We start from the raw sequence: 12,661 nt of genomic DNA on the forward strand, positions 1-12,661 counted from the left end.
CTCGGTTTACTCATCTGTAACATGGGATAATATTAGCTCCTTCCTTAGGAAATTATTGCAAGGATTAAGTGAATTAATGTGTGTAAAGCACTTAGAACAGTGCCTGTCAAGGAGTGAGTGCAAAGCAAATGTTTGCTTTTGCTATATGGGTTCCAAGGAAGAAAGGAAATGGAGCACAGGATGACTATGAGAAGGAAGTTTCCATCTTTTCAGCAGGAGTGGTTCCCCTGGCCTCAGCAGGCCTGTATCTGTTCACCTTCACATCCCAGTTTCCAGCACAGTGCCTGGCTCACAGCAGGCTCTCCATAAGTGGCTGCTGGATGCTGAGTTTCTGCCCATGGTTTCATTCCTCACCCCATCTAATCCTAGTTAATACCTCCGTCTGTGGAAACTGAGTCTTCAAAAGAAAAAAACGACCCATGGAATGTCCACTGTTAGGAGCCTCCTGCTCCCCACTGCCTATTTTGCCCTGCACTGTCCTGCCCTGACCTGTCTCATGCCCTGCTTTCTCCAGCTAGCCTGGCCCCTTTGTTCAGACTGGCACGATGATCACCCTCACCAACCCCTGCCATGGACCTTTTCACCTGCCCCTCCAGGGAACTGCACTGGTGCACAGGAAACAAACTCCTGCTGGTGAGCACATCTCTAGCTCAGGCTCATGGGTACTGAGGCCCCCCGAAAGAAGACCAAGTTGCTGAAACAGGCTGTGGGATATGGTTTTCCCACTTTCAGATGAGGAAATTGAGTCTCAGGTGATTGGGTGGTCCAGTGTTATTCAGGTGGTAAGTAATGATACCAAGACTTGCGTCCAGGTCTGTCTGATTACAAACTAGAATTCTTCCCATTGTGATATCATTTCCCTCTTCTGCACCTCACCTACTTCACTCTTCATCACTCAACTTTCCATGTGGCAATCTGGCCCATTCCTTCTAGGAATTCATCTTCCTGCCTTGGTTGAGATGTAAGTCTTACATCCAAGAACTTGGAATATATGAACATCTACATGCCCCACAAATGTCTTCATCCTCTTTCGTCCTCTGAAAGCCCACTACACACACACACACACACACACACACACACACACGCTTCTGTTTGTTGGGGTTTTTTCCAGTTGTCACAATTTTTTTTAATCCTAGCAAATGGACTGGGGGTGGGGAAGTCAAATAGTTACTATATTTACATGGTGAATGGATTTAGGTGATAATAAAGGCAGATGTTGCTATAGCAACTAACATTCTAGGATCTCGTATACATCTTTTTGCCTTTTGCAAAGTGCACTGAGTTATAGCTAACGTATTTCCGAATGGTTGGTACAGAGCAGGGCACACTGACCACTGTGGTCAGGTCAGAGTCTGCTCGTACATGTGGAGCTCCTTAGCCACTGCAGCTCCTGGCTCCTGGTAAACCTGGACAACCACTCAGCCTCAGGGAAAACCAGCCAGAGGCTGCCTTGTCTGTCTCCTGGTCAAATTCTCCCTTGCTCACCTTTTATTTCTCTCTTTTTCATGCTGGTTGTAAATTATGCTAACTGGTTGAGGACAGCCTGGGTTGTTTTCTGAACACCACCTCGAGGTACAAGGGTAGGGTGTTCACTCTGACAATAACCGGGTGAGAGAGAGGCGCGCCCTGTGTGCTGTAGTGGGAAAAACCCCGGGCCCCTTCCCGTAGGACTCCTTCCCTGCTTGTGGAGAGTTCCTGCCCGAGGATCTCCTACACCTCCTCCTCGTCCCAGGTACTCAGAACTCACATGTGCTCCCTTACTCACCCAATCAAAGCCAGTCCTCAGGGTATCACACGAAGTGGGAAAGATAACTGGAATATAAAGGGTGTGGTTCCAGCCCCAGCTCTGCCACTTACGAGCTACACGACCTCCCAGAATCTCAGTCCCTTCCCCTGTGAGACAGGGCTGCACCAGTGGAAAAAGTGCTAACCTAGTCAATGCATTCACCAGTTGGTGAAAATGACCACATGTGGCAAATTCGCTTCCCATGGTTATTTTGCCTTTTTCACAAAATAGGAGCCTTAAACCAAAAGAATAAATTTCAGGTGCTCAACCTGCCAGACATTATGCTAAGTTAAATTAGCCAGACACAGAAAGACAAATACCATATTATCTTACTTACATGTGGAATCTAAAAAAGTTGAACTTACAGAAGCAGAGGATAGAACAGTGGTTGCCAGGTGCTGGGGGTGGGGAAAGTAGGGCAGTGTTGATGAAAGGGTACAAAACTGCAAGTTCTAAGATGAGTAAATCCTAAGGCTCTAATGTACAGTGTGGGTGGTGATGGGTGTGTTCATTCATTTGGTTGTGATAATCACTATGCAATATATGTATATCAAATCATTACTATGTACACCTTGAATATACAGTCTTTGTCAATTAGTCTAAAATTTTTAAAAAATTTAACAAAAATTTAAAAAGAAAATTACTTCCAGAAAAAGAATACATTCCAAATTGTAGAAACCCAGGCATCAGTTAACAGTGGAAGATATTGTCTCATAACAATGGGCTCCTGTGACGACCATCTACACACAGGGCCATCACCCCCACCCACCCTGAAGCAACTGTGTGCTCATGGGCTCAGAGTTTGGTAGGGAGGCAGGCAGGTAAGAGACTGTAGACACGCATTGTGATGGACACAACTGGGGGTGTGCTCTGAGGAGGGACAAAACCAGAGGGAAATACCAGGTGTATAAACCTCAATACACCTACTCAATCTCTGAGCCTCAGTTTCCACATCTGTGAATTGGACACAATGTCTGTCTCAAGGGGTTGTTTCTATATGATCTTAACTACTCCACACTTTGGATCATCACTATTTCTAATGGCTCCCAAACATCTTATATCCCAATACCCAGCCCGCACCTCTTCCTTGAGCCCTACAACCATATGTCAAGGTGCCAGCTGGCAGCTATGTGTCCCTGAGACACTTCAAACTCAATATACCCCCAGCTGAGCTCATCATTGCGCCCTATAAGTCTCTGCCTTCCGCATGTTCTCTATCTGGGTAATTAGTGCGATCTTTTCTTCTTGCCTCTCCTTACACACCCATGGGACCAAGCAACCACTCAGTTCTGTGGACTTCACCTCCCAAATAGCTCTGGGTGCCTTCTCTCCAATCCTTAAATAGTTCCTCTGGCCTGACTCTGTGTCTTTAGACTTTAATGGGCCTTCTTCTCCCAAGTCTTGTCCCATAATCTCATCCTCCCCTCGCACTCTAGAAAGGACCTTTTTTCTTTTTCTTTCTTTCTTTTTTTCTTCTGTGAGACAGGGTCTCACTGAGTGCCCCAGCTAGAGTGCAGTGGTGCCATCATAGCTCACTGCAGTATTGACTTCCTGGGCTCAAATGATCCGCCTGCTTCAGCCTCCCAAGTAACTGGGACCACACGTGCATGCCACCATGCCCGGCTATTTTTTATATTTTTTGTAAAGACGGGGTCTCCCTATGTTGCTCAGGCTGGTCTCAAATCCTAGGCTCCAGTGATCCTCTCACCCTAGCCTCCCAAAGTGCTGGGATTACGGGTGTGAGTCCCTGTGCGCAGTCAAGAGGCCCTTTTAAATGCAGAGGTGATCATGTTGCTCCCCATCATCTACGGATGAGTCTAAACTCCTCTCTGAGGCTCTTCAGGATGCAGCACCACCTTTCCAGCCTCACTAGCCTCCACCACCCACAGTCCTCACTCCAGGCTCACAGACCTGCTTACAATCCCCTGCAAATCTGTGGCATTCCTCACCTTTGTGCCTTTGTGGAGTTGTGTGCCCACTCTGCTTGAAATGCCCAATCTCCCCACATCTCCTTTCTACTGCTTCCCCCACTTTCCCTATCCATTCACAACCAGGCATTGCCTCCTCAGGGAAACGTCCTCTGACTTCCCAGGGCTGGGCTCTTTGAAAGCCATGTGCATAGCACTCTTGTGGCACTCCCACATTGTCGTCTGTGTGTGTGCTCATTTCACTCACCAGACTTCAGGCTCCTCTGCAGCACAGACTAACCACAGCTTACTCATACATGTACCTCCAGTTCCTAGTGCAGGGCCTGGCCCCTAGCAAGTGCTCCAAATATGTCTGATGAAAATGTAAATGAATGAAATGTTTGGAAGAAAATATTCCTCTTAAAATTGAACTGAACCCCGTGGACTTTCTAGCACCAAGTGCAGGCAGTAGTGCTAAATGGGATGACTGTCTCTAGATTGGAGTTCTGATGGTCAGTTTTGTATGTCAACTTAACCAGGCTATAGTACTCAGTTATTCAAATAGCACTAAGATATGTGTTCTTGTGAGGGTACTTTGTAGATGTGGCTAAGATCTACAGTCAGTTGACTTTAAGAGAAGAATATTATACTTAATAATCTTGCTGTACATAGTCCAATCCATTGCAAGCTAAAGAACTGAGCAGAACTGAGGCTTCCCGGAGGAGAAAGAAATTCTGCCTGTGGATGGTAGCTTCAGCTCCTACATGAGTTTTCACCCTGCCCTTCCTGACAGCTTGCCCTGTGGCTTTCACTTGCCTAGCCAACCCCACAGCTGTGTAAGTCAGTCCCTTGCAATAAATCCTACTGGTTCTATTTCTCTGGCAGAACCCTGATGGATACGCCAACCTTCAAAGCCCTGCTAGACCCAGGAACTGAACACTTATCTTTGGACCAAAGCTCTTCCAGAGAGGAGCACACTTAGGGCTCTTTGGATGTTGCCACTTTATAGTAGCTCTGCAGCACGCTGGAGAAGTGGGTGGGTGGTGATGATCATGCCCCTGTATTCCAGGAGAGGCTCAGCACAGGGTTCAATGTCTTGTACAATATGGCACAGTAGGACTGATCATCCATATCCTGCCTCCCAGTCTGGGCTCCCTAGAAAACCAAGTCCGAGGCATCAGTAATTTGTATTGATAAGAAGAAAGGGCTACTAAAATTATTAAACTTGGACAATTAACAAGTAAACAAACATGTAATTGCAAGCCAAACCCTTGGCTGACCCAATGTTCTCTGCTCATTTAATTTGACATGAGTCGTTTAGTTTTAATGAGGACAATGCGTCACAGTATATTAGTTGGAGTCCTGTAGTATATGTTGTGAAAATAATGAAGGCTTAGCAACGAGACCTGTTTTAGTGCTCTGCTATTAAACCTTCACTGAGAAAAGAGGTGAGGCTGCCAGGCTGTCTGTGGAAGTGACTGGGTTTGGAAATTAGCACTGTTAGAAAGAGCTAGGTGAGACAGAACCTGGCAAAGCCCCCAGACTTGAGCAAACCCAGGAATGCTCAGCTCATGGACTTGAGCACCAAGCCCACTGCTGAACCTCATGACTACCCAGCAACAAAGATCCCAGAAAGGCCTAGAATATGCCCCACCTCCCACCCCCACCACCAGTGGCCAACAGGGCAAGACAGATACTGCCCAGGCGGTGCCCAGAAGGAGAACGGCCCCACTCCGATCCTATGTGGTCACACTTGGACTCCACTAACCTAAGCCTTTCTTGGCAGATCATTTGGCCCCTCATAGGAGCAGAATCAAGATTCATGCCTCACTCTCTCATTGGTGGGATGAAAACTGAGCCACTGTGGCTTTCTTCTGCCTTCTCAAGTGTGCACAGTCAGGTTGATTCATCATGAAATCAGTCCCTTCATGCTCAGGAGGCAAATAGCAAATTTGTGCCTCTCACTCAATTTCAGTTTGAATTTCACAATTCTAGCCTTCCCTTTCCTAAATCTCAATCCCCTACCCCTCTCCTAAGGAATGGCTGTCAATCAATCCTTAGCAGAGAAGCAGCCCCACCTTTGTTCTCTCTGCATCATGTGCAGTTTTAGCCTTTCTCATTTGTGGACCAGAAGGCTGTCTTTTAAAGCAGTTCCAGGTATTACTGAATAAGTAGAAGATATTTGTCTAAGAGAGACACAACTATTCCTTTCCCCAAAGTCACCACCAGGTTATAGAGGACACTGAACTGGGAGACACAAGGGATGCATGCTAGGCCAGCCCTGCCACACAGCCACCTCTGAAATCGGAAGTCACTCACTTCTCTGAGCCTCAATTTTCCTTTTGTAAAACAGAAGTGTTAAGCCAAACCACTTTTCTGCCCCAAGTTTCTGAGGTGTCAGAGGGAAAAAAGCTAATTTTCCCCAGGTCACTTCTTTGATACTGAGCCACTACCCCTGTCTTGGGTCTCTTTCCCTCTTCCTCTCCCGATCTGCTCTCCTTTCTCTCTTCTTTCTCCCTCTCTTCCCCTCTCTTCTCCTCTCTTCTCTCCTCCCCTGCCCTCCCCTCCCCTTCTCTTCTCTCTCTCTCTTCTCTATCTATCTCTTTCTTTCTCTCTCTCTCTCTCTCTTCCCCACCCCACCCCCCCGCCCACCCTCTCTCCTACCCCCTCAGAACTCAATAGGTCACCACCAAGACAGACAATGTAAAAATCTGTATCTCCACAATTCTGCAGCCCTGTTTCCTGGTACCTAGGTTGCCTGGCCAGGGGAAATAGTCCCAGAGCGCTCAACATGATAAGGGGGAGGATTGTTGGTGGGGACATTGGCTACTATAAAAGGAGGGCTTAAAAGAGTCTTTGGGCCCCTGGAAGGTGAAAAGAATAGAGAACCTCAGTTCTTTGAACCAAATCTGGAGGCTTGGGCAGTACATGGGGTTGCAGGGATAGGTGCACATCCCCTTGGTTGAGTCCTGTGTTTTGTGAATTATGTTAACTTAACACCACTATATGCATGGCATGAACTCAGTGTCATTAACAAGACATCATCATCAAGGACCTTTGGGTACAGAGGGGGAGATGGATGTGACAGAAGATAACTACAATACAGAGAATCAGCAGTGGATGTGCGGGAGCGCAGGAAAAAGCCAAGGGTCCACTTTGAGGGGCTAGAGCAGACTTCTTGGAGGAGCAGCCTCTCAGTCTCTCAGCAGCATCGTGGCAGGTGACTACCCCCTCCTCCTTGAAACACTTTCTTCACTTACTTCTTCTCCTTCATCCACCCTTCCTTCCTTCCCTTGCTGGTGCCTCACCCTCCACACCTTCACATGCAGGAATGCCCCAGTCCTCCCTCCTCACACCTCTTCTCTGTCACTCTCACTCCCTCGAGGAGCTCACCCATGTCTTGGCTTTAAACACCACTTGCAACCAGAAACCACCAAATTTGTATTTCTAGCTCTGACCTGTTCCTCTAACCATAGCTCAACATCTCCCCTTCAAGTTCTAATTGGAATCTTTAACTAAATCTAAGTTCAACATCTCCCCTTCAAGTTCTAATGGGAATCTTTAACTAAATATGACCATAACTGAACACTTGAGATCCACCCTCATCTCTCAGAAAAACTGCATCTCCCTCAGTCTTCCCATTTCAGGCCAAATCTCTGGAGTTCTTCTTGAGTTCTCTTTTCCTCTCATGCCAACATCCAACCAGTCAGCAAAGCTTGTGTTATCTCCACCTTAAAAATAAGACCCTAATTTATCACTTCTCACCACCTCTATTTCTCTCGCATTGGTCTAAGCCACCAGCTTCTCCCTCTGAGACTCTTGCATCAGCCTCCTAATCAATCTCCTTGCTCCATCTTGCCTTTAAAATCAGAACTATCCTTTAAAATTATAAGCCGGATCATGTCCCTCATGGCTCAAAACCTCCCAGTGGTTTCCTGTGTCACTCAGAATAAAATCTAAAGTTTCTCCCATCACCTACAAAAACATTGGTATCATCTGGGTCTCTGCCTCTCTGGCCCTGATTCCTACCATTTCTCCACCAGCTCACTTAGCTCTGGCCACGGTGGCCTTGTTGCTGTTCCTTGAATGTGCCAAGAACCACTCTCCCACCACTAAGGTCTTCTTTCAGTCTGGACCATCTTCCTTCCCCACTGCAATATCTGCCTAACTTGTTTTGTTTTGTTTTGTTTTTGACAGGGTCTCACTCTGTTGCCTAGGCTGGAGTGCTGTGGTGTGATCTTGGCTTACTGAAACCTCTACCTCCTGGGTTCAAGCAATTCTCCCACCTCAGCCTCTCCAGTAGCTGGGACTATAGGCACATGCCACCACACCCGGCTAATTTTTGTATTTTTTGGTAGCAAGCAGCGATGGGGTTTCACCATGTTGGCCAGGCTGGTCTCAAACTCCTGACCTCAGGTGATCCACCTGCCTTGGCCTCCCAAAGTGCTGGGATTACAGGCATGAGCCACCGCACCCAGCACCTGCTTGAGTTTCTCCCCCACTTCAAATGTCATGTCCTTAGAGGGGTCCTCTGTGGTACAAATCCTTTGACCTATTATATTTGAGGGTCCCAGCAAGAAGTGACTGGAACATTCAGCTACGATCTTTGGAGAGATCTTTCCATGAACATTCTACTCAAGGAGGAAACCAAGAAGAGATTTTAAGGCCCCTCAAAACTAGCCACACTAGGAAGCCAATACCATGGTCAGTCCTGTAGGAGGAGAAACTGGTGTTACCAGAGCCCCTCTGAGAGTCAGGGCCATGGAAGTGAGAGTGCTTGATGGCATTGTGGCCTTAGGAAAACAGCCACTGCAGAACTGTGGCCAAGCAGAGAGCAATAGAGCAAGCACCTGGCTCTCTTCCCATCCTTGAGTCTCATGATGATGCCTCCTTTTGGCCAAATACAACTGGAAATCAGAGGGCAGGGAGCCCTGGTGATGCAATCCATGGAGTTCAGGCTCAAGAGCACAGAGTGGAGCAGAGCAGAACTGTAAGCACAGATCTGGAGCAAGCAGAGATTACTCAGCACATCAGTATCTCTGGTTTCCCCTCTTCCAACATGAGTCATCATATTCCTCCTTCTGCCTGCTATAATGACCAGTGACAGTCCAGAGGATGAGGACTGGATCACAGAGTGAGAAAGATGTGGAATAGAGCCCTCCTGCCCACCCCACAATTAACATGGAGCATGAGCAAAGCCCCTGAGATTTGGAGGTTGTTTGTTATTGCAGCTTCATCTAGCTTCTCCTGACTGATGCACTTCCTCTATCACCTTAACATGCCTTGTTTTCTTCATCAGACTTAACACCACCTGATAAACTTTCAGACTTGTTAATTATCTGTCTCCTTCCTCTAAAATGTAAACTATGGGGGCAGAACTTTGTTTATTTCACTACTAATTCTCTGCATGTAGAACAGGACCTGGAAAATAGTGGATGCTGTTGTTTGCTGAACAAATGAATGAATAAAGGAGCTAATAACATATATTATTAATTATGTCTTAGGCACATTCTCAAGCTGAAGCAGTGGAAGATTAAGCAACTCACTTAAGCTTACCAGCTTAAACACTGGAGTTAAGTCGTGAAGGCATTCTGACCCCAGAGCCCAAGCACTTGACCACTGTGCCATGCCTCCTCCAAGTATCAACAGGGCTTGATGGAGAACTTCAAGAGAGACCATTCCAGGCACAGGCTACAGTCTGGAGAGGGCCAGGGCCTTCTGCATACTGCAAAGTGTTAGTTATGGCTGGAACCAAGAGTGACAACCAATAAACTGTACAGGGTAACAGTGAAAATTAAAAACTTTGATCATGTAAAAATAATGCTAATTAGTCACTTATGTGGACTGCTTATCATTGTTGCCTAATTACTAGGCAGCACAACAATTAGATAGAGCTTTAACTAATATCAACCAAACTCTGTTGTAAGTTTTATTTGATTATAATTGTCCAAGTTCAAAACAAGAGCTTAGACCAACAATGAGTTGAGTTGGCTGCTCATGGAGACTGGTTCTCTGCCCATAATTCAAAATTAGAAAAGAATTACCTGGTCCTTACCAGATACTGCCTGTATTATTAGTGATCCTCCAGGTATAAAAGTTTCATCTGGATTAGGAGCTCCTTGAAGCAAGGACTATCTATTAGTTTTTCCTAATACCATTATTCCCTCCTCACCCAGAGTCCAGCTCAGTCCTAAATACAGTGGAGGCCCCTTTGCCAGGGTTTATCTGTTGGTGCTCACTCTGTACAAAGATGGTCCTAGTTCATGTGTTTCTGAGTCTCTTCTTGCTGCCCGGAGGTGGGGGATATGGGAAGCCCATGAGTGTTTTGAACACATTGGCTGGAAGGGGCCACATCTACACCAGCTTGGACAATTCCAAGAGCCTTCCTGGAGACTTGCCACAGGCCTTCAGAATAGTTGGGATGAGGGAGTGGAGGTCTGGCTGGTGGCCTAGAAGCTGAGCAGAACCCTTGAAATGTTAGGGAGGGCCAGCTCTCCCCTAATATCCATTCTTTCCTTCTAGAGTTAGAAATGTTTTAGCTGGGCACATGGCAGCCCTGATGAAGACTGCATTCCCAGGCTGCTTTGCAGCTAGATGTGGCCGTTAGGGTAACAGAGCAGAAGGAATGTATGCAAGGTCAAGACCATGCATTTAAAAGGAAAAAAGGGACCCTCCCTCTCCTTCTTCCCTGTTTTCCTTGATCCAGGGTGCAGGCAGGAGTTAGAGCTTAGACAAGCCTCCTTGGACCCAGGATGGAATAAGGTGTTAAGATGCCAGAGCAGCAGGATCAAAGGAGACTGGATGGTCAGAACCCAGAGCTGCAGCCTCACCCCATTACAGAGCATTGCCCCATGCAGACATGATACGTGCGAATCACCGCAGCAGCATCAAGAAGAGTACAATGTAGTTAAGGAATTAGGAAGCGGGGAGTTTTGAGTATTGATTAGCTTGACTTTTAATATATCATTTTTAAATTTATAAAATTTAATTGTTAATGATAGCTCTGTGTAACAATCAGGTCTCAAGACTTCTGAAAATGTGTGGCAGCTCCAGCTTTGGGTCTTTGTCAGAGTAGCAGAACTTGCATCCTTACTAATACAAAGGTTTATAGGACGTGAGAGCATGTTCTTGGGGGTGCGTGATAGACCACTCAGCTCGAGGATGAGCTGGGGTCCCCTGAAAAATGATGGTGCCCCCAGGGATAACTTTGGGCAAAAAATTCTCAAACTTCTATTATGTTTTTTAAAAGCAAAATATTTCTTGCAGCCTAACTCCAACATGAAAAGCCCCCTCTCTGTGGAGAACTGCTGTTCTAGATGATTGTGAGGGCTCCTGCTCCAATGCCCAGGGGTCCTTCATGATCCAACTGAGCATTTCTGCCTCTTTCCCATGTGGCCTCTCTTGAGACCTTCTCTTACCAGTTTAAGGGCAAAAAGACATCTCTCTGGTGGGAGGCATAGCCCCTATAACCTCTCACTTTCACAAAACACAGGATGAAAGGCAAGTAAGCCATTCATCCAATAAATCTGCATAGATTAACTGGGAAAATACGAGTCTCTGAGTAATGTGTCTAGTAGACTTCCACTTTGTTAAGAATCACAAAGAAAAAGAGAGAGAGAAGAGAAAAAGAGAAGAAGGGGGAAAGGAAGGAGGAGAGAGAAGGAGGGAAGGAAGGAAGAGAGAAGGAGGGAAGGAGGAAGGAAAGAATCTATATAGGCTCCTCTCTATTTATATTTATATTTATACACACACACACACACACAATAGTATAAAAGAATTTGCATGGGGGCTGGGTGTGGAAGTGTGAGCCTATAGCCCCAGTTACATGGGAGGCTGAGGCAGAAGGATCACTTGAGCCCAGGAGGTAGAGCTGCAGTGAGCCATGATCACACCACTGCCCTCCAGCCTGGTCAACAGAGCACCACCCTGTCTCTCCCTATCTCTTTAAGAAAATGCATGGGGATAATAAACCTAAATTTACATTAAGGGCTACTTCTACAGAGGGAGGACAATGAGATCCAAAGGAACATCCAGGTTCTTTCAGCTGATCTGCAATATGTGTGTGTGTGTGTGTGTGTGTGTGTGTATGTGTGTTTTCATTTAAAGTAAGTTTGGCAAATATTTGGCAAGATCTAATAAGTTTGGTGATAGATAGATATTCATTATAAAATTCTTTGTATTTGTCCATATGCTATAAAATAAAAATAAAAATGACCTTAATTTTTAAATTTCAAAAAATGTATTCACTAAAATGAATTCAACCCTCCAAAAAAAGAAAAATGTTCACATTATACATACCTCTATTAAAGAAAGTGTCTCATTGCATTGTCATTATATAGTTGTACGCCCATATCCCCTTTAGACTGTGAGTCCTTAAAGGCTAGATCTAAATCCTTTAATCTATGAATCCCCAGTGCCTGTCCTAATGCCTAGTTCAACATCCCCTGAGCCCCTGTTATGTACCAGATGTTCTACTGGACTCCAGAGATACAAAAAGGTAATTTGGATTCAGTCTTTGTTTTTTAAGAATCTTACACATAGCAGGAGAGACAGATAAATAAGTATCTCATTATAATTCACTAGGTTTGCTCTGTAATAGACTCGTGACCCTGGTAGTGCCTCTTCCACTGACGGAAACTGTGGCAAACAGGTGTGGAGATGCATCATATAAGGGACAGGGGAGGGAACAGACTTCTGCTTACCTCCCAGCTGCACCACTCAGAGACATGGGACATTGAAGAAACCCACAGTTTCGCTAATACTACTCCTCATCCATAAATTCTTTGCAGGATTGTCAATATTCAATGAGATAATCTAATTGAAAGTGCCTGCTACCTTGCTTGGATGGTGAGTGCTCAATAACTATTAGAAGACATGGAAAACCTGAGGATCAAGAAAGCTGAATGATTCATTCAAGATCAAACTATCACGGATAACCAATCCAGGACTCCCAGCCAGGTGTAGGCTC

This window comes from Chlorocebus sabaeus, chromosome 25, assembly GCF_047675955.1.
Source record: "Chlorocebus sabaeus isolate Y175 chromosome 25, mChlSab1.0.hap1, whole genome shotgun sequence".
NCBI classification, from domain to species: Eukaryota; Metazoa; Chordata; class Mammalia; order Primates; family Cercopithecidae; genus Chlorocebus; species Chlorocebus sabaeus.